Source organism: Danio rerio, chromosome 2 (genome assembly GCF_049306965.1).
Source record: "Danio rerio strain Tuebingen ecotype United States chromosome 2, GRCz12tu, whole genome shotgun sequence".
NCBI classification, from domain to species: Eukaryota; Metazoa; Chordata; class Actinopteri; order Cypriniformes; family Danionidae; genus Danio; species Danio rerio.
In genome coordinates, this window is record NC_133177.1 from 39,454,734 (window position 1) to 39,478,602 (window position 23,869).

The window sequence follows — 23,869 nt, forward strand, 5'->3', positions numbered from 1 at the left end:
TTTCTGAACATAAATCAATTATCTTTGATCGATTTTTGTTTATAGTCCAATAATATTGTTTGTGATATACAGTAAAGTATGTCCTCATCCATTAAAGATGGTTTTGTTTATTTTGTTTGTTCTCGTCTTTCACTTTTTTTTCTCCTTTCTCCCGCAGCTTTCAGCAAATACATTGAATCACTTACCACATATAGGTGTTTCAACAAGTGTGCACATATTTGTGTGAATTATAGATTGTGGGTTTGATGTGGTTTTACATCAAAAGGGGAAAATAAATTAGAGTTTTTGTACGGCTTCTCATATACTTTGTATCACTGGGCACCAACTCGTAGAGCACAATAATAAAGAGCTGAATCTGACAGAGTTACACCGCTAATAGTGAGTTCAGTAGATGAGTCCGATTTAGCGATTTGAAACCTTCCAATATTTGAACCTGCAGAATGTATTAAATACTGAGGTTCTCCATTGAGATACTGTCTGTACCAGTAAAGCCTAACATAATTGCTGCTTTCATACGAGCAGCTGAGGGTCACAGTCTCCTCTTCCTTTATGACTGTGGAATCTTTATTTGGCCTAATCTGGTCTGCAGTCATCACACCTGAAACAAAGAAATGTTATTTCTCACTGTTTCAAACAAAATGACCTTAGCATATCTCATTAACCCCACTGTGATGAATCAAGAGTGCTATTGTACCTGGAGTCAGAATTAAAATGAGCATCAGTTATTTCTCCATGTCTGCAGTCAGATCAGGTGTGTGTATAGATGTTCTCTGAGTTGTATATCTGTGGTACTGTAGTAGTCTCTGCAGCTTCACACATACTAACTGAACTTCCTGCTTTGTGTAATGAAACTTGCTTTTGATTAGTCAACATCAATATGATTAGGTGCTTTACCATATGACATGACATAAATTAAACCTTATCTATCGTGTTTAATAATGGCATGAGTTTATGTTAGTGCTGTCAGTGCTTGTTTTTCCAGTCTGTGGGTCACATTTACTGTAACTATTTCCTATTCAGTCTTTAGCATTAAACAACTTCCTGCTGTCTGTGAAATGCTGCTGTGTATTTGCATCTTTATCCACTTAGAGTTCATTCTGTATTAACACAACAAGAGGTGTCGACCATAAATGTTGATTTAAGTCATTTGTCTTTGTGTGGTGAATTGTCACAGATGTATATTTATTAAATAACCAGTCCAAATGACAAATTTGATCTGAGATTGAGTCAAATTACGTGTGGGTAAAAATTACTTTAAAGTATTTTAATTTGTTTTTACACAGAAATTGGTATGTGTTGTGATCTCCCTGTCATTCGGCCAAACTACAAATCCCATCATGGCCTGCTGTCACACCGGTTTCAGTTCATCATTTCCTTATTACAGACACAGCTGAAGGACATCATCACTGATTACATGAACAATATACACCACTCACACACATCCAGGGCTGAGTCTTAATTCCTTGTAGTGATCATTATGAAGCATTTTCACTGCCTTGTCTAGCCGTGTTTTCACCTGTTGTTTGTTTACACCGTTTTAAGATTGTTTACCTTCTGCCTCGACCGCTTCGCCTGTTACTTCGTTTACCCTTTTGGATTGTCCTTGTATACTAAGGGTGTCACGATCCTCCAAATCCTCGATTCGATTACATTTTCGATTCTAAAGGCACGATTCGATTCGATTTTCGATTATGAATAATTAATTAATGACCAATTAATTATTTGTAGCCTACCGTTTAAACTACCTGACCTGCATGGTCTTTGTTTTACCCATAAACAAATCATATAGTAAATGAATAAAGGCAAGATACACACATAATTACCACCTGTCAATCACTTTTTTCTGCGGGACTCGTGAATAGGCAGTGATCTGTGTCGTTATAATGGCGTCTGTAAAAAAGACGCACAACCAACAGGAACCAGCCAACAGTATCTGAGGTGTGCGCTAAAATGACTAAGTACAAGTGAGTGAAAGATTGAAGCAGTCCTCTGACTGCCTGGACCTGCTGTCTCAAGCTCAGATGGCTGTGTGTGCGTCTGTGTCTGTGTGGTCACGTGATGTGCATTTTCAGAGGTAGAGAGGAAGGAGAGCTGCTCAGAATTGCTACACCTCACTGTGAATGTCAAATCGTTGTCGTTCTAAAATGCCTTTTAAAAACAAAGACAGTGTAAACAGGGCCTGAGCGTGTACTTTTCGCGAGAGGATTTGCAACGGGGGCGGGCGGAGGATCGCGATGCCGGTGTTGTCTATCGGACGAACCGTACGTAATACGTACATAGCAGAGCTTGCAAAACTGTTTTTTTTTTTTGTCGACAACACAAACGTTGTCAACATAACTCACTGGAAATCCAAAATGCTTCCACACCGGCGACTTCATTAAAAGAAGAGAGGGTTTAAGCTCTGTCGACAGGTCTCCTGCTTCTGCAGTTTAACAAGCACTTCAACAAGCCGGTTGTTTCAACAAGCCAAGCTGAAGTGACATGGGGGCGTGGCAGCATCGACATTTTTTGATTTGATAATCGAAATTGAGCATAAATTTTGATCGATTTTGATTAAAAATCTAAATCGTGACACCCCTATTGTATACCTGTCTGCTTTTATCCTACAAGCCATGCTGATTATCTAATATTACATCATTATAATGTACTCTCTAAGTGTCACAATTCATACACTTGTACATGCATTGTCTGTCGAAATGTTTTAAATATCCGGATAAAATTTCTTACCACAGTCACACAGGTGCTTTCACCTAATTTATAAGCTTTTGTGTATGACAGATTGTGGTTGTGTTGTGGTTCTACTTCAAAGAGAACTATTAAATTAAGTTTTTGTACGGCTTCTCATATAATTTGTATCACTGGGCTCCAACTATCAGAGCACAATAATAGAGAGCTGAATCTGACAGAGTTACACCAGTAATAATGAGTTCAGTGGTGGTTTCTGATGTTGAAGCCCGAATGCGAGGATCATCAGGTGTCCCAGTGGCACTCCATGATCGAGCCTCTTTCCATATTAAATATTGAAGTTCTTTGTTAGTATATTGTCTGTATACCAGTAAAGGCTAACATATCAGTCTCTCCCTCTTTACTGATGGAATTTTCACCCTTATTTGGTCCAATCTGATCTGCATTCGTCACACCTGCAAACATGAACATGGAAATATACTTACATCTGAAACATGTCTGCTGTTAATTATGTTAGAGATTTGTTTACCTGAAGTCATGAGTAAAAGCAGAAGCAAGTGTGTGTTCATGTTGATGAAGTCAGATCAGTTGTGTTGAATCTCTCTGGTTTGTGATGATTGTGATGCTCTAAGTTTCTGTCACTCAGGAACTTCCGGATGTCTGCTGATGAAAAAAAAACAAAAAACAGCAATATAACATAGAAACAAAGCCCCATATTTGAAGAGTATCACTAATTGAGCTATAGTTATACTATTGTTGTTGTAAAGACAATAAAAGGAGGTCGAGAAGCAGATCTATAAATACGATATCTGTTATTTGTAAGAAGTAAAACAAAAGGAGCTTATTACCTTCAAATAAATCTTGATAATATTAATATGTTGATTAATATGTTGTGCATATCGCCCTCTTATAGTTGCATAAATGTATTACAAAAATTTGAATGGTGATTAATCTTTAAAGTAGTTTCCTCCAAAGAAAAATCTATATTATTTTTTTTTCTTATATTCAGAATTTAATAAAAAAATATTTTTAGTTACAAAGTCAAGAGTTTTTGAAGGTTTTGAAGGACTTAGTTTTAAGGGTCTGTGTTGGGGTTTTGGGAATGTGAATCATACTTAGCATTTTCAATTGTATTCTAATTGTATGCCTTCACTAGCAGTCAACATGATCCAGAGAAGCTCCGGTTTCCCGCACAGTCCAAAGACATGAATTGAATAAGCTAAACTGTTTGTAGTGTATGAGTGTGAATGCAGGAGTGTATGGTTGTTTCCCAGTGTTTGACCGCAGCTGGAAGGGCATCCGCTGCGTAAAACATGTGCTGGATAAGTTGGCGGTTCATTTCACTGTGGCGACCCCTGATTAATAAAGGGAAGAAGCCGAAAAGAATGAATGAATGAATGAATAATAATACTACTAATAAATACATAATAATAATAATATAAATAACCTTACAAAAACAATTTTCACAAATATGCTACTTAGCAGAAATTAATTTAGTTTTTAGTATATATATTTTTTAACCTACATATCCGGAAACGTTTTCTTATCACGCTCACATGCAGGTGTTTCCACATAATTTATTAGTTTCTGTGTAAAACAGATTGTGGGTTTGATGTGGTTTTGTTTCAAAGGAGAAAATGATTTGAGTTTTTGTACAGCTTCACATATACCTTGTATCACTGGGCTCCAACAAATAGAGCACAGTAATAAAGAGCTGAAACTGACAGAGATACACCAGTAACAGTGAGTTCAGTGGAGCTTTCAGATGTGGTCGACTGAAACCGGCTGTCAAAAGAGTTTCCAGCACCCCTCAATGATCGAGCCTCTTTCCAAATTAAATACTGCGGTTCTCTGTCAGCATATTGTCTGTACCAGTAAAGTCTAACATAGCTGCTCTGTGTATCATATGAACAGCTTAGTGTCACAGTCTCTCCTTCTTTACTGATGACATTTGTGTCTTTATCTGGCCCAATTTTATCCACACTCATCAAACCTGCAAACATGAACATTAATATTTGATCAATTCAGTCACATTACACTTAATTGTGTGTTTTCCTAGCTCAGGAGACACTTGCCTGAAGTCATGAGTAAAATCAGAAGCAAGTGTGTGTTCATGTTGATGAAGTCAGATCAGTTGTGTTGATCCTCTGTTCTCTGGGTTTGTGATGATTGTGATGCTCTGAGTTATAGTCCTAAAGTCTCTCAGAAACTTCCTGCTTTGTTGATGATGATGATGCTGTTAAAATGAAGAGGATATTTGAAGACTGTCAAATTAAGCTCAATAAAAGCAATTATAAACCCTTAAGCACTTATTTTTTTAATATACGAAAGAAAGAGACAGATGAACAGCTCTGCAAATTGATTCTGTTAAATATTGAGCAGAATGATTCTGTTAAGAGCCTTGGTGAGATGATGCATAACGCCATCTTATGGTTTGTCATAAACATTACAAATAAAGTTACATTTTTAGGGAAAAAGAAAATCATGTTTTTCCTTTTATTGCATATTTTAATGAAGGACATTTTTATTCAGAAATGTTTGATGGTGGGCTTGTAAGTTATTGCATTTAATTAGGAACAAGTCTCTGAGAATTAAAGTTTGATGAAGGGCCAGGAAAGTGAATCTTTTGTTTGTTAAGTGCTTCAATGTAACCATAGTTTTATCTAGTGGTTGAATAAAAAAAATAGATTTTAAAGGGGGTATGTTATTGGGGTTTGGGTGGTGTCCTGTAGCTATACACACAATGATAAAAAATTACATCTAAATAAGTTTTTTTTTAATTTGGGGAAATGCTTTTTTAAATAACCACCGACCATTAACAATCTTAAGCATGTCATTTTTATGAAAATTATGAAATTAAAAGGGACAACTAACAATGTAATAAATATCATACCTTCTGTTCTCTTCTTTTTAAAAGTTGCTGTCACGACACTAGACGAAAAGGATCCAATTGCAAGTGTTCAATTAAAGGAAAAATGTAACAAAGGATATCACTGGAGTGAACTGGAGACAAGAAAGTTCAAAACAAGAGAGCCACGGTCACAATGAAGACTTCAATGAACAACGAAGAATTCTGGAAAACAACAGACAGAAACAAGACAAACAACAGACTGATAACCAGAACATACCACATGAGGAAATATATAGCCAGGCAACTAAGGACCAGCTGGAAGAAGATTAAGTCAGCTGATGACATCAGCTGATCCTATAGCACGCTGTCAACATAAAAGGTAAACAAACACACACCCTCACACATGACAACACACAAGGCAAGATACATAACATACAGGAGGAACACACAGATCCATAAACCGTGACAGTTGCGTCTGAACGGCTCTCTGGGACATTTTGAAAATCCTGCAAAATGACACAATGAACTGTAATGTGCTTATGCATAGTGCCTTATTACAATACTTACAAAACAATACTATATTACAATTACACGTTTTAAATTGTCAATCATCGTTTTTTATAAGTCATAAATAACCATAAATTGATCATTTTAATATTTAATTTGCATGATAAGTTTTACAGTGCACACACTGTTTTTAATCTAAAGGGGATGGTAAAGGGGGGATGGTGCTTTTACAAAGAGGATGCTTTTTGTCATTTTTTTCCATAAGGGGAATGCCATCCCCCCTCAGTTCGAGCACTAGTTTAGAGAAGAACCACACTATTGTTAACAAGTTTAATAACCATGCCCAAAAACATTAAAGTTTTTTTTTTTTCTTCGTTTTACCATTTTTAATTTTAATTCACTTTAGTTCAATGGCATTGATTGAATAGTGTTTGTTGGTGTTTATTTCTATATTTATTTTCAAATGAACATCTACTTTATATTTCTATACCATGTTGTTATAATTATAGTTTTATGAGGGGGGGGGCAATTTGGATTTCTAATTTAGTTTTTAATGGCTTAAAGTAAATAAGCAAGTTGTTTCTCTTTGCTATTAAAATAATATAATAAAAATGACTTATCAAGCTACACATGGATGTTCATTCATTGCCAGAAATCATTAAGTGCACCCAACTGTCTAGTGATAAAGGACTAGAAAAATAATAGTTTTAAAACAGCTTATGTCTTCCACATCAGTCTTACCATAATATTTAGAGATTTTTTTTAAATGTACATTCATAATCTTATTTGGGTAGATTTATTGAATGTAATCGGTTGTGTCAGGTTTTTGTTCAGTGTTGTTGTGTTTCCTGTCACTGTGGGCCTCAGAGCACAGTAATACACAGCAGAGTCTGACAATTGTGCATCCTTGATCATCAGAGGAACCGATTTTGCTGTGGAGTTCAGTGTTGCAGAAAATCTATCCTTAAAATCAGCCTCAACAGTTCCTTCACCATAAGTGAGTTTATTCAGAATGAATGTTGGTGATCTGTTTGGCAGCTGTTTGTACCAGAAGAGATATGGATTTGTATCAGTGGTGCTGTAATTACAGGGTATAATAACTTGATCTCCTTCATTTGCAGTTATGTCTCTTAAAGGCTGTTCAACTCTGTCTTGACCTCTGCACACTGGAGAAATACATACAAAATGACACTGACATGAATTAGTAAGAAAGCATACTTAATCATTTAGTAAACTGAATGTAAGCAAACCATTTCTAAAGTACAGAGAAAAAGAGTACTCACAATCATAATGTGCAATGAAACACAGGAAAATGAAAGTCCATCTACACATTTTGATCTCTGAAGTAAAAGAACAGAAATGAACTCAACTGTGCTGTCAGAAGCTTTGTGAAGGTTTTCTCTCACTGAGCTCTACTTTACATGTTTGAATACTGTCACATGAACTACCCATACATGAAGAGAGAAATACTGACCCCTGCTGGAGAAAACCATTAAACGTGTTATTTTGGAAACTGAATAAGAAATGGTCTAAAATGTATTAAACATGTTAAGAGGCCAACTATACCCATCTCAAAATATTTATGTTAATAACCATATTTAACCAAAGCACACAAAAATAATAGTATAGAATATATATTCATTTTTTGCTGGATAAATAAACCAATAAACTCTCATAACAACTACTAATGTGCTTTAAAGGAATAAGTATTCTTTCACAAGGCTAGGTAATTATAATACAAATATTGTCTCAGCACTGTTGTGAAAAGGTTTTAAAAGAACTCTTAAACATTTTTACTGCCATTTAGAAGAATTCTTAATGGTAGGATGAAATGTTTTGTGAACAAAGGTCCAGATGCTGATTGAGTGTGTGAGTGGGCTTAAAGGGCACATAGTTTACTTCTTTTTATGATTTAATATTAGTATTAAGGTTCTTCTGAGTGTGCCAGTTTAGGTTCAGTTCAACACACAGTTCAGATGTTTTTATTATAATGTGTTCAAAAGTGTTGTTTTGGGGGCGTGTACACAGTTTGCTGTTTTAAAAGCGTGTAGCTTCACATAAAAAAATTTGTTTCAAATTCCCGTAAAGTGCAGAGCTTGTACACAGACTAATAACCACGCACACTGAATTAACTTTGACTGAGGCACCGGATGACCCGCTTAGAGCATGGCATGGCACACCAGACACGGACATTCGCATGTTCAGATGGCACTCTGTGGTAGAGATCTGCGCGGGACTAAATATTGAATCCCGCCAGGTTCTTGCCCGAATCCGACCTCTCCCGCGTATATTCAGCATTTGACTCACACGCTGAAAATGGCGGACGTGAAACGACAAACTGAGGATATGGTGACACGCGCCTGTCAATCAATATTGGTGGGCGGGGGGACCGCACTCCTATGTAAAGTTGCGGTCGATCTATAAACCGCTCCAATTGGTCCAACGTTTTTATGTTGTTAAATAAAAAAAAAAAAAGGACTGGGTGTGTTTATATCACCCCAATATGATGGTCTATACACTATATATACACACACGTCTGTCCAAACAGCTTGAAAAATAGAGTTTTCACCATAGGTTCCCTTTAAATAATGTTATAGGAGACAGCTAGGTCAAGAGGTATAAAATTAGCATGGGCACGGGTGACGTGTCCCCAGCGATATCTAACAATTATTAAATTATCCCCACCAATAATTAAATCCCCTCCAATAATGATAACAACATTGATATGAATATTAAAACCATGCTCTGTCAACTCTCATTAACCCAGAAGAGTTCAATCACATTCTCTACTCCAGTCCCCAAAACACATATGGACTGTTTGATTGGCTGTGCCTTTTTATTGATGTCACATGAGAGGCTGTGTCTTTGTTTGTATGTTGCAGTGCCTAAACAGCAAGGAAAATTTGAAGGCTTATACTAGGCAAAATTATCACTCGCTGACAAAAAAAGGGATATAAAAAGCTACATTCTAAAGACAAGTGTAAGTCACTTAAAGTCAAATTCACTACTGAATGAGTTAATCATAACAATGGTAACTAGGGCTGTGCATTTCATAATTTTCAAGATTCCACATAATTCCTCCACAAAGCCCACTCATTCTCTCACTCAGGGCTCTATTTTGACGGTCCATGCGCAAAATGGAAAGAGCAGGGCGCAAACGCATTCAGGGAGAGCGACAACTACGTTTTGTTTTCGCAAATCCACCAATGGCCGATGTGTACGCTTTTTGAGATTTTTATATTTCTGTCGCGAGTGCTGTTCACGATTGCTGTTTTTGCGTAAATCAACCAGAGGCTGCTGTCGACTGACTGAATGACTGACTGAACGATCGACTGACCGAGCCACTATGCTCCTTCCCTTAACCCAACCAATAGTGTTTTCAAAAGCACCGATTGACCTGAGTGACCTGACCTTTATTTTAAGTGTAAAAATATTTTTGTGCTGTTCTGTGGTTGCACTCTCTGAACAGAAAAGGGACATGTAATAAAAAAGTGTTGTTTTTTGTTTTGTTTTGTTTTTTGGCTTGGAGAATAGGTGCATGTTTGATCATACAGTAGGTCCCCACCAATATCAAGAGCAAATGTATGCCTTTGTGACAGGTATTGGTGATTACAATTCCAGAAATTACAGAAAGGGATTTGACAGCACAGGGGCCTCATGTATCAACGCTGCGTACGCACAAAAACTTTGCGTACGCCAGGTTTCACGCTCAGAATCGCTCACGTTTGGATTTACTAACAATGAACTGAACGTGGGAATGTGCGTAGCTCCACGCCAGCTTAATGGCTGGCGTACGCACATTTTTTGTGCGTGTCTGTTTTATTTCCATTGGCGACTCCTAGAGGCAGTTGTGTTAAATTCCTCTCTACAAAGTGTCTGAGCCTTGCAATGGCAGCTGTATGAGACGGGTTCATCTAGCAGGTATATAAGGTTTCCATACCATACAGTTGACCAGCTAAACATTAAAGCACAATTTGCAGCGGTCGCCTGTTTTCCCAATGTAATCTGAGCTATCTACCGCACGCACATTGCTATAAAGACACTATCTGAAGATGAATTTGCATGCGTGAATCAGAAACATTTCCATTCAATAAATGTGCAAATAAAATATGATGCACAAACTTATTGATGATTCCTACTTGTCTTTCTCGTGATAAATAGTGGGCAAAATCTGATATGTAGCGGGGGAAAAAAGAAGAAAGAGTTCATCAGACGCTGGATTCGAGCCGAGTTCATGCTCGAACGTGTCTATACATGATCACATGCATTTTATGAGGTGCGCCACTGATACATTAAGGGTACTGCAACATTTTACAGATATAAACCACACTATTTCTTTTTTTAATGCACTCAGTGCGATGTTCAGACCCAACTGTGTTAACCGCATCAGCTAAACTCTCCCGATCTATTTTTGTCTTTTGTTGTTAATTCCGGAGAACAAACTTGCAAATAACACCGCTTTTCTCCGGTCTACCTCCGAAAGCAACACCTCCAATTCACATTCTGTTCAAAGTTTCTCTTCTTGCTTGCTTTTGCCTTTGCTTTTTCGTTGGGTTTTGCCATTAGCATAGTCATTAGCATATTCATACGGGGGAGGAGGCAGGGAGGGGTTTTGTGCTTGTGCATGTTGCGCTCAGTTTCACGTTCATTCGGATGTACAAAAGAATATGCGTGAGATTCGGCGTACGCAGTGTTTCATACATCTGAATTTTTTTCTGCGTACGCACATTTACAGCTTTGTGCGTACGCAATGTTTTAGTAAGATTTCCACGTAAGTCTTCGTACATGAGGCCCCAGGTGTATCTATGACAGTAGAGAAGTGGCTATTAAATTACAGATTTCTTTTCATCACTCTTTCAGTAACCACACAGGTGTTTCCACACTTGTAAATATATTGTGTGGGCTATAGATTGTGGGTTTGATGTGGTTTGACATCAAAGAGAAAAATGTATTTGTGTTTTTGTACGGCTTCTCATATACTTTGTATTATTGGCCACGGACTCGTAGAGCACAATAATAGAGAGCTGAATCTGACAGAGTTACACTCTGAATAATGAGTTCAGCAGTGGTTTCTGATGTTTTGGGCTCAACGCGAGGATCAGCGGAGGTCACAGTGTTACTATATGATCTACAATCTTTCCATATTAAATATTGAGGTTCTTTATTATGATATTGTCTGAACCAATAAAGTCTAACATTCCTGCTGCTTGTAGCATATGAACAGTTCAATGTAGCAGTCTCTCCTTCTATACTGAAGACATTTTCACCAATATTTGATCCAATCTGATCTGCATTCGTCACACCTGCAAATATAAATTGTGTAATTTGTGTACATCTAAAACTTGTATGTTAAATTCACCTTCATTACATGTTATTGTCTATTCTTCCCAGCACTGGCATTGAATAGTTTTTTACCTGAAGTCATGAGCAAAATCAAAAGCAAGTGTGTGTCCATGTTGAAGTCAGTTCAGTTGTGATAATTCTCTGTAGTTTGGGATGAATGTGATGCTCTGAGTTTCTGGAGTTACTCTTCAATCGAGACCTTAAAGTCACTCAGAAACTTCCTGGTCTAATGATGATACTGTTAGCAAAAAAAAAAAAAAAAAAAAAAACAGCAATGTTAAACTGAAACAAAACCAAGTATTTGAAGTTTATGATTATACCAAAAACAATTATAATAAACAGAACTCTCAAGCAGATTCACTTCGGTTGTTCATTAAATTATTAAAAATGTAAGGCAGCAGATCTGTAAGTGAGGTATGCAGACTTATTATCTTAATGAGGCTTAATAATGTGAATTAATGTGCATTTTTTGTCCAAAATAAAAAGTTGAAAATCCACATTGTGTTTCTTTTATTCTTACCTTTTTTATTCATTGTATGAATACTTAAATGTTTGCAGTAATTGCATTGTAAAATGTACCTTTCACTAACAGTACATGTGTGATTTTAGAATTGCATTTCGTACGTTTTGCACCTCTAATATAAAACTTGTTATTTTTCAATGTGGTGGAAAAAATATTTTAATTCTTACTAAAACATTGTTTTCTATAAAACTTGTCTTTCTTACTAAAAACCCCATATATTTAAAACATGTGCCTTGCTAAGAAAAAATGGTACAAATTACAAGAACATATTACAAACATATTACAAGAAGGGTCATTTAGAAGGTGGTCATCTGCTTTTATACATATGCACATGCATTCCAACATGTGCATGCTATAAGTGTAAATCCTGGCAGCCATATCTTGATCCTCAGTGGAGGAAACCCCTGTCATCAAGCAGGGGAAAGAAGATAAAACTTGGTGTCTGGTTAGCCTTTGTGCCATGCTCTGCAGCAACCGGTGTTCCTGTATGACTGTCGTACCCAGCACTTAATTTCAGCAGGATCTTCCTGTATTCTGTTTTGGGAAATGTCAAATATCTGTGATTTGCATGCGCACAAACATAAAAGTAGTCACTTTTGACCAATCAGCTTTTTTACGTTTACAATCACTCTCTTTGGTTGGTGATTATGGTCATCTTCGCTTGGCACATAATAGTGAAGTAAACTGAATGTCAGTGGTGTTAGTAAACTGAATAGTAATGCTTCATACTATTTATGTTTGTAACTAAAAAAAAAACATAAATGGTATTTAAAAAAAATAAAAAATACTAATACTACTAATACTTCCCTTCTTAGACTTTACAGACCTGAAACTTGCCTATAGCACTTATTCATTGTTGCTCTTAGTTGTGTAAATTGCTTCCTTGTCCTCATTTGTAAGTCGCTTTGGATAAAAGCGTCTGCTAAATGATTAAATGTAAATGTAAATTTAAATGTAAACTACATATTTGTTTGTTTGCTTTTTTAATCCATGGTTGACCCATAATGTATTATTGCACAAAATAACTAAAGACTTTAGAAATGTGATGCTTTTTTTGCTATAGCCTCTTGGCAACATGTTCCAGGAAAACTAAATTTGTGTGGCGGACATCGGTCACGGTAACTTTTATTTCCTGGTTTTGTTCCGGAAATTATTCATTTACAAATAAAGCACTGGTCGGACCTTTTCTTTGCAAAGAATAAAATCTTTTTGGAAGTAAGCCTTGTAAGACTTTATCTCTTGATCAGTAAGAGTCTCTCTATTTGAAATTGCCATGATATCAAAAAACAAACTCTGCTACATCAGGTACAAGGGTTGACAATCTGAACAGTACTGCTGTATTTGGGGACGATTCCTCTGGCGGGAAACTCTGCAAGGCATTGAGGCATGTCATTATTTCTGTCTTTAATTTGTACAAAATGTTTAGGAAACAACCATGGATCATTTATTTAGCATTAGTGAATAGTTATTAATCATTTGTAAAATCATTAACTTTTAATGAATACATTAGTGTGCAATTTAGAACTATAGCTACAAATGCTACATTCTTGACTATTAAGTACATGTATAATATACTTATTGATTGTTTTTTCATATTGTTCATTATTATTTTTTTGCTGTTACACTATTTATTGCATTATTTACAAAGCAGTCATTTAAGAGTAGCTGCTGTTTTTTTTTTTTTTTTGATCATTATGAATATTTAAATATTAACATTTATATATCTTATCTTGGTGGCATGGTGGTGCAGCAGGTATCGCTGTTGCCTCACAGCAAGTAGGTCACTGGTTCAAGTCCGGCTGGGTCAGTTGGCATTTCTATGTGGAGTTTGCATGTTATCCCCGTGTTCTCGTGGGTTTCCTCCGGGTGCTCCGGTTTCCCCCACAGTCATGCGCTATATAGGTGAATTGGGTAAGCTAAATTGTCCATAGCGTATGTGTGTGAATGGGAGTGTATGGGTGTTTCTTAGTGATGGGATGCAGTTGAAATAATCACAAGATATTGAGGAACCCTAACCCAGATCCTCTCCCTTTCTCTGTCACACATCACTTCCTTCCACCTTTATTAAATCCTAGAGTTTGTATTAAATAATAATACTGATCAAATAAAAATCTATAATTCCACTGATGCTGAAATTGTCATTTAAATGTAATCTAAAATTGTACATTCACAATCTGTTTATATGTTTATGGATGAAATCAGTTGTGTCAGGTTTTTGTTCAGTGTTGTTGTGTTTCCTGTCACTGTGGGCTTCAGAGCACAGTAATACACAGCAGAGTCTGATACTCGCAGATTCTTGATTGTCAGTGGAAATGATTTTTCTTTGGAGTCCAGTGTTGCAGAAAATCTTTCTTTAAAGTCAGCCTCTGTGCTGTATTGATTCAGAATGTATGTTGGTGATCTGTTTGGCAGCTGTTTGTACCAGAAGAGATCTGGACTTGTAGAAAGAGTACTGTAATTACATCTTATAATAACTTCTTCCACTTCACTTTCAGTCATTTCTATTGATGGCTGTTCAACTCTGTCTTGTCCTCTGCACTCTGGAGGAACAGATAAATTCCACAATTAGCATATTTTTTTATGAAAGCAAACCTAATAAATCAGTTATCACAATGTAAGTAAAAACTTTCCAGTTGAAATGCACAAAAACAGAAATGCACTTACCATAATAATGTGCAATCAAACACAGGGAAATGAAAGCCCATCTACACATAGTTGATTTCTGAGGTAAAAGAACAGAATTGGACTCAACTGTACTCAGAAACTCTGTGAAGGTTTCTCTCAATGAACTTTAAATGTTTTAATACTGTCACATGAACTACTCATACATGAAGAGAGCAATACTGACCCCTGCTGGCGAAAACCGGGAAAGTCTAAACATTATATTCTGAGAGGCAAGAATAATTCCCACATGTTAGGACAAATGTAATGAATCCACACTGTACTTGATTCTCTCAGTTAAAATTTTTACTTGCTCACTAGATATACCCATGAACCTATACTTCTAATTTAACTGAATGGAATATCATTACATGTGTGCTTACAGTCTTGTATTGAAAAGATATTGTATGAAAGCCTTCAGGTAACCCTTTACAACATGAGGCACGTAGTTAATGTATTTACTAACATTAGTGAACATAGTTAATACACTGTGAGTTAGTGTGAGCTCACAATGAGCTACTTTATTTTCATCAGAGCTGGGTGTAACACTTCCCTCAGTAATGCGTCAGTGTATTCTAATTACATTATTGAAGAACGCAGTAATGTAACAAATTACATTTTAAATTTGTTTAATTTGATCAGAGTGACTAAAATCTATGTAATTGTGTTACTTGCATTACAAATATGGTTTTTAAAAGAAAAAAATGCTTTGTTTAAATTACGTTTTCCTCTGCAATGTCAGTTAATAAGCATTCCCTTTTAAATAGCTGGAGAACGCGAGCTGAAATAGCTGCTGTCAAAAGTGTCTGCTTCTTCAAGTGGATATATATAGACATTACTTTGATTTCATTAAATGGAAAAATAAAAATACTGCTGTGAAATTCAGCCTATGTCCAGTCTTTAAAGAACTTTACACTTCTTTTAACTCGACCAAAAACTGGTTCAAGTTTTTGAGAAAGCATTATATGACAATATTCATCACCAAGGCAAGGACGACACTGGCGCCCAAAAACACATTGGCTCCAGGGGCGTAGCAACCGGGGGGACGAGGGGGATACGTCCTCCACACTTTTAGAGACAGATCATTTAGAAACAGGTGATTAACAATGTAATCCTTTGGATTTCATACAGTTGTCCCCCCCACTTTTAAAATGTCCACTACACCCCTGAGCGGCTCAACTCAGCCTGAACAGGCTAAATTGAATTTTTGTGCAGGATCAGGAGTGAAAGTATCTTCTGAATGTGAAGAGAAACGTACTGTAGCTGCTTATGGTGGGCTTTCACATGCATATTGCATATTGCGCTCGCATTTCCCAGACGCACCTACTTGAAAACCACGAGTCACGTAACAAGAACTGACCGATCAGCTTCGGTCTTTGTATGGAATATACACATTTTGGTAGACTAATTACCTCATACAAACACAGAACCCCCAAACACTGCAGTGCTTTTGCATACTACGGATGTCAATAATAAGAGGTTTCAAGTTTTCTTCATGTCTTCTTTCTTCTTTTCTGCTCTTCTTTTTTGTTAAAAAAAGACAAACAGGAATGGAACAAGTGAATGATGAGAGAAATTTAAGTTTTGGGTGAACTCTTTAATTCTTGAATATATCAAGCTGCTATCTGATCAACTCATTGTAATGTTTTTCAGTGAATATTAAAGTATCAAAAGAGCTGGTTTATTTTGTATTTTTATATGTATATTTTATGTTTTTTATAGGTATATTTTATGTTTTAAAAGTAACTTCAAAGTAAAGTAATTAGTAATCTGATTACTTTTTACAAGAAGTAATAAGTTATGTAATCAGATTACAATTTTCTAGTAGTAATCAGTAATTTGTAAGCTATTACTTTTTAAAAGTAATTTACCCAACACTGGTTTTTATTAACTAACATACTGGAATAAATGTGCTGTTCATTGTTTGTTCATGTTAGTAAATACATTTGCTTACATTAAATACATATTGTAAAGTGTTACCATCTGGGAAAAATAAAATGTACAAATATGACTTTTACTTCTGGTTACAGTAAATACTTTTGAAAATGTTTTGAAGAACTGGAGAAGTGAATGTTTCAATGTTAGTGTGAATAATAGTGTGAAAAAACTGGAGAAGGGAATGTTTGAATGTTAGTGATGCATATATGATTCTGTTTTTTTGCTGATAAAAGGAGTGATCCATAGTGTTAACTCTGAGAGCTGAATATGTGTGATGTAGATCTAATACTGTGTGTCAGGTTTTTGTTCAGTGCTGTTGTGTTTCCTGTCACTGTGGGCTCCAGAGCACAGTAATACACAGCAGAGTCCGATACAGCAGCAGAGGAGAGCAGCAGATCCACACGCTTTTCTTTGTTTTTAGTGACTCTGGCTGTAAATCTGTCATCAACATTAGACTTCCAATCTTCTTTAGAACTGTCTGGAATGAGCACAAGATATTGTGGAGCTGATCCAGGATACTGACGGTACCATTGAAGATTATTTGCAGATGAATAAGTGCAGGATAAAGTAACATTTGAGCCCTCATCAGCAAACACCTCAGTTTTGACTGGTTTAATTTCATCTGCATATGTTGCATCTGCAAGAGAAGAGAAAATCTTTTATGAACTGGTGAATACATTGAATCTGTATTCAGTTTAGATTTGTCAGCATAAGGCAATATACAGTAAGAATAGACGGCACATCATTTATATGTAAATCACAAAATGATTCATTACTTACATGCAAAGACAGAAATCAGAATGCCAGAGAGGAGAATCATTGTGTGTTTCTTCTGTCAAACAGTCTTGAAGTTGAACAAGATCACACCAGATGTCAGTGTTTTAAAGCCTTCCTCCTCCAGAGAGATCTTTGATGGATCAGATCTGTCAAAACAGTGTCGTCACTACTCATATACTATAGTGCACAGCACCCTCTTTTGGTTACTTGCTAAATGTCGCATCAGATAAATATACACTGCCTGTTTTAACACTTTCACCACATGCACCAGATTATCAGCAGTTTTCATTTTGCCAGCTTGTACGCAGCTTGAATTGAATCATGTAGTTTATTTAGAATCTCTCAGTATTTAGAAAGCTACCCTCATCAGTGTAAATTAATATTCAGTACTTCAGTCATAACACTTATATTACCTGAATGATGAAGATGAAATTAGAGTGGAAACTTCAGTAAGACTTCAGCTCTTTCAGAAATATATTGACCAGGACAAATAATAATGTGTTTAATACTTATTTTATTCACAATTCACATTCTGTTTATAATACAGGAAGATTTGTGGAATGAAATCAGTTGTGTCAGGTTTTTGTTCAGTGTTGTTGTGTTTCCTGTCACTGTGGGCCTCAAAGCACAGTAATACACAGCAGAGTCTGATACTTGCAGATTCTTGATTGTCAGTGGAAATGATTTTTCTTTGGAGTCCAGTGTTGCAGAAAATCTCTTTGTAAAATCAGCCTCAGCGCTGTATTGACTCAGAATGAATGTTGGTGATCTGTTTGGCAGCTGTTTGTACCAGAAGAGATATGCAGTTTGTGAAGTGCTGTAATTACAGCTTATAATAACATGATTTCCTTCACTGTCACTCATTTCTCCTTCAACCTGTTCCACTCTGTCTTGTCCTCTGCACACTGGAAAGTATAACAGAAAAAGTAGATATCATTAACATGAATTATTATGAAAGCATACAGTACTTAAGTGTTCAGTCAAACTTTTTTTGTTAAAGTGCCCAGAAAATCTAAATGTACTTACGGTCATAATGTGCAAAGAAACACAGGGAAATGAAAGCCCATGTACACATAGTTAATCTCTGAGGTAAAAGAACAGAATTTGGACTCAACTGTGCTCTCTGAAACTCTGTGAAGGTTTGTCTTTCTGAGCTGAGCTCTACTTTAAATGTTTTAATACTGTCACAAGATCTGCTCATATATGAAGAGAGTAACAATGACCTCTGCTGGAGAAAACTAGAAATGACTAAGCATGATTTTCTGAAAGCGATTAATAATGGGCTATATGCACAGGGACTTTTCATTTTTAGTACACCAGCTCAAGTGCTTTTAGTGAACTGTCATGCCATTATAAAATCACCACATATAAGATCTTGTTTCATTAAAAATCATTGATCCTCATTGATATACGATATAAAGTGGGTATCACACTGGACAAGAAGAATTGTATTAAATCCCATTGCTCTGCACCATGTCTTAAAAATATGGAAATTTATTTCACCCGAGTATTTTCAATAGAGTGTCTGTGCTCATCTGCTATTCAGATAGAGCTTGCGTTGTAATGGCCTTTCGTCTCATTTTATGCTTGAACAACTATCGATGCTCAAAGGAATCACAATAACCTTTCACCAGAAGTTTTTTGATGGCTGAAAATAACTTGCTGATTGGTATTAACAGTGTTTTTGAACAAATGCCTGAACCACACTGTACTCATTTCGCATTAGGTTACATTGAAATGTACTCACTATACATACCCATGAATATTTTTCTAGAATAACTGAATTATTGTATGTGTGCTTAGTCTTAGATTAAACAACATTTTAACTAAGCCTTGTGGTAACACTTTAAAATTAGATAATGCATTTTAAGTTAGTTTTGCCATAAGTTTGACACCCAGTGGTTGAACTAGGTATTGCATTCCTGGACCAAAACAAACACAAGTGCAGGTTGCCAGATTGAGGACCAACAGGAGTGAGTCAGACGATTGAGCCTAACAGCTGATTTAAATCGTGTTCTAAATAAAAGCAACGGCACGCTATAGAAGGAATATTTTCATATTAAATAGATTTTAGTCCAAACCAACACCTGGGATAAATATATTAGAAATGGGTTCTTTTTCTCACAGGTGGACAACAGAAATCTCACAAAGATCATCTCACGTACACCTCATGTGCTTTATTCAGTGTTAAATGCTAACTATGTGAGTTTGAATCCCATTTTACATTACATGTATTGCCATATACTGAAAGCAGCAGCAGATAGTTAAAAATAAAATAAACCATTTGAAATTGAACTTTATAGCTGTGAAATAATGCAAACCAACACATATCAGTGATTCAGCATGTACATTTAATAGTGTTAAAGATAATATGTATTAATTAGATTGTAAATCTTACCATTTTTTAAATAAGTGGATATTCTGTGCTTCTGTATGGCTGTTTTTAAACTTCTGTCGTGTTTCGTCTTGTGCAAACAGCCAAATTGCTTAAACTGGCAAATCTCGTCACATAACGTGTTGTTAGGACTCGGGGTTACAATGTAACCTGCACACTTAATTTTTACGTTTGTAATATTTTTATTATTTGCTAATTAATAACCTCATATGAAATTGAATCTCTCATTTCAGAGTCTGCTACTTTCACCCGGAGGTCGAATTCAGTCACGGACGTATGCTTTGAGAGCCTTTTTGAATGAATGAATGAAATATGCGGTTTTCCACCAAGGCAACCCGGGCTGCTGCTGAAATATAGTTGGCCAAACTGACATTGGGCAGGTTAAAGGAACCAAAACGAAGACAGCATTCTGGCACGTAACTCACATTTTCAAAGCAGAATATCTGAGTTCAGCATTGTTTTTCACATAAACAAGAATGTTCACTCTGCATATTTCTTAAATATCTGCAAACATATTACGTTATTTTATGCTTTAGAAGAGTCAAAAATTTACATTCAGCACCTTTAACATGACCTTACAATGGACAACTGTATTTTCATTAACAAACATTAACAAAGATGAATAAATACTGTAATAAACAAGTTGTTAATTGTTTGTCCATGTTGGTAAATACATTAATTAATATTAACTACTGTACATGTTTCATATTGTAAAGTGTTTCCAGCTTTCATCAGCACCTGGGAAAAATAATATGCAAAAAGCTTCTCTTTGGTTTTAAATGTGTCATAAAATGTTTTGAAGAACTGAAGAAGTGAATGTTTGTGATTGCAAGTTATATTATGTTATATATTATTATATATATCAAATATACTGATATCGTTTTTTGCTGATTAAAGGAGTGATTCACAGTGTTAACTACGAAGGCTGAACATGTGTGATGTAGATGTAGATCACAAACACTGTGTGCCAGGTTTTTGTTCAGGGTTGTTGTGTTTCCTGTCACTGTGGGCCTCAGAGCACAGTAATACACAGCAGAGTCTGATACTCGCAGATTCTTGATTGTCAGTGGAAATGATTTTTCTTTGGAGTCCAGTGTTGCAGAAAATCTCTCTTTAAAATCAGCCTCAGCGCTGTATTGACTCAGAATGTATGTTGGTGATCTGTTTGGCAGCTGTTTGTACCAGAAGAGATACACTGTTGTTGAAGTTGTAATGTAATTACAGCTTATAATAACATGATTTCGTTCACTTTCAGTCATTTCTCCCTCAGCCTGTTCCACTCTGTCTTGTCCTCTGCACACTGGAGAGTATAACAGAAAAAAAGTAGATATCATTAACATGAATTATTATGAAAGCATACTTAAGAGTCCAGTAATATAAAAGCCTATAAAACCTTTTTGTTTCTTTAAAGTGGACAAAATCAGCAATGAACTTACCTTCATGATGTGCAATAAAACACAGGGAAATGAAAGCCCATCTACACATAGTTGATCTCTGAGGTACAAGAACAGAAATGAACTCAACTGTACTCAGAAACTCTGTGAAGGTTTCTCTCACTGAGCTCTACTTTACTTGTTTAATACTGTCACATGAACTACTTATACGTGAAGAGATCATTACTGCCCCCTACTGGAGAAAACTGGAAAAGGTTAAACATGATGTTCTAAAAAAATGTAAATCAAGGGTCTTAAACTAAGTTTAGTGGGGAGTCATTGCAGTGACTGACAACTCATAAGAGGGCCATTTTAACATTCAAACACAATAAGAAAGTGCGAACATGATGTAACTGATGCATCTTAGGGCAACATATTAAAAGCATTATCTGTCACAAGTCATTATCGTAACCATTGTTGCATAACCAAAAGTATAACAAATAGCGTACTCCAGATGAGAAAGTAACTTCAGTGACTTTACTGACAATTGTTCTTCACAATATCTTCTTTTTTGATAAACTATATAACAAAGAGGGTGAAGAGTATGTATATTCACATTTATTTTAACATGTTGAATTCAACCAGCTTGACATTAATTGTTTACTAATGTACATATTTTTTATACAAATCTTAATACACATTTGAGATACATTTATGAAAGTAATTATAATTACAGCAAAATTATTATATAAATAAAATGTAATGCATATTGGGCTATATGCAACTGCACAACAATGATAGTATATATATATAATATAATAAAATTTATAAATATAAATTTTGTTATATTTTTTAAGTCAGTTGCAGGCCAGAAGGTGGAGGCCGTTTGAGACCCATGCTGTAAATAATTTTCCGCAATTGTAGGATTGGTATAAACAGTGTTTTTAAACAATTTCCCGAGGCACACTGTACTTATTTCTCTCTATGTTTAATTTATATTTACTCACTAGATATGTATGAACATATTTCTAGAATTACTGAATGGTGTAGAATTGTATGTATTCTTATGTAATGAAAAGTTGCGCTGGATCTTAACAAACATCTTTTAAGTTTAAAAAAAAAAGCTGAGGTCTGCGAAGTTCTTAAGTTGAAGCAGTCAATTGTTACAGCAGAGATGGTCATTGGAGCTCTCTCCTCTTCAATGTTCAAAACCCCACAGCTTATATACGGTTTCTTATCCACAGTTATCATGAGGTATGATGTAACATCACGCCGTTTCCGAGTTCTAACTTTTTAATTGATGGCTGTATGTTTTTCTGTTTTGTTTACTGGGAGTTAGAAAAACCTTATGTACTGTATGCTTTTTAGTGAGGGTTGTTTTTGTAATGGTCAATACATTCATTTGTCTAAATGTATTTCCTACGTGTGAATATTGTCTAAGGGCGTACTCACACTATACTATCTGAACCGTGCCCAGGCCTGTTTCCAGGATCATTTGAGAAGTGTGAGTGCTCTGAATTGGGCTCAGACTTGGTTCACTTGGCCAGCCGTGGCCCGGTTGGAAGTGGTGTGTTAGAGCGTGGTTCACCAGGCCTCAGGTACGGTATGCTTATAGTGTGAGTGCAAAGTGCACCTGAGACCGAAACTGAAGATGAGATGTGACTTTTAAGGGACTGTTTTATATGGATTTATTAATCATTCTTACTGTTCAATGAACGCAAACTGTCGTAGATTATTAAAGACGCAAACCCCTCACTGCATCACAACTGCACCCTCAGCAAACCCCTTCACTCCTGCAGCACGTGGTATTTATCATGGTTTTTGAGTGTCAAAAGTGGCTGATCTGTTCTGTGAAATATTTGACTGCGTGTCACTGCATCTCAAACGACTTAAAACGATATAACGATATAAAGAAATGTCTACTGTGCAGAGCGAGAGCGCTTCTTAAACTGAACAGTGCATCATCGATGACGTAAGTGTGCTCAGGCCCGAATGCGATGTGAGTGTGGTCCGTCGGGTGAGACGGGAGGGGGGACAAGTGTGCTTCAGCCCGGTTCAAGGCAACTGTGCATAGTGTAAGTACGCCCTTAGGCTCATGACCTGCTGTGCTTCAGTTATAATCCCCTAAATGTCTGGGAGTTTCCTCTGCTAAACATCTGTGAGTTTTTAACAGTATATTTTAATAGTAACCTATATTTTAATAGTGGTTACAGTCTCCTGATTGTATAGTGATTACATAATAATGAATTCATAAATAATAGTTCCTCTATATGTATCAGAAATTCTCCTAAACTTACAGTCTCAGAGTCAAATGATATTTTAACAAAGCCTTCTGCTAGCACTTTACAATATGAGACACATAGTTAATTTACTAACATGATCTAATAATAAACAATACTTGTACATCATTTATTAAACATAGTTCAACATTTACTTATGCAGTATTACAATACCAATTCATGCTTGTTAACATTTGTTAATGGACTGTGAGTTAACATGAGCGAAAATGAACAACTACATTGTCATTAATGTTAACAAAGATGAATAAATGCTGTATTGTGCTGTTCATTGTTTGTTCATGTTAGTAAATACATTAACTAAAATCAACTATGTGTCCTCTATTGTAAAGTGTTTCCAGCCTTAATCACCACTGGGAAAAATAAATGCATAAATATGGCTTTGACTTCTCTTTGGTTACAGTAAATATATTATAAAATGTTTTAAATAACTGGAGAAGTGAATGCTCGTGATGAACAGTGCAAATATAATACTGTTGTATGCTGATTAATCTGTTGTGATAACTCTGAGGGCTGAAT

The 23,869-nt window shown here is 35.9% G+C and overlaps 1 long non-coding RNA gene across 5 annotated transcripts in view; it reads left to right on the forward strand.

The window, feature by feature from the left end:
• LOC141378436 (uncharacterized) overlaps window positions 1-23,869 on the forward strand; it is a 373,512-nt gene that overhangs the window by 297,353 nt on the left and 52,290 nt on the right. For 3 of the 5 annotated variants that reach the window (XR_012393072.1, XR_012393079.1, XR_012393084.1), the window contains exon 2: window positions 5,603-5,915. This is a non-coding gene — a long non-coding RNA (uncharacterized lncRNA). Of the gene's footprint in view, window positions 1-5,602; window positions 5,916-6,865; window positions 7,041-7,164; window positions 9,546-19,913; window positions 20,598-23,869 lie in introns of those variants that run through there. The other 2 variants (XR_012393085.1, XR_012393083.1) reach the window with 2 other exon arrangements.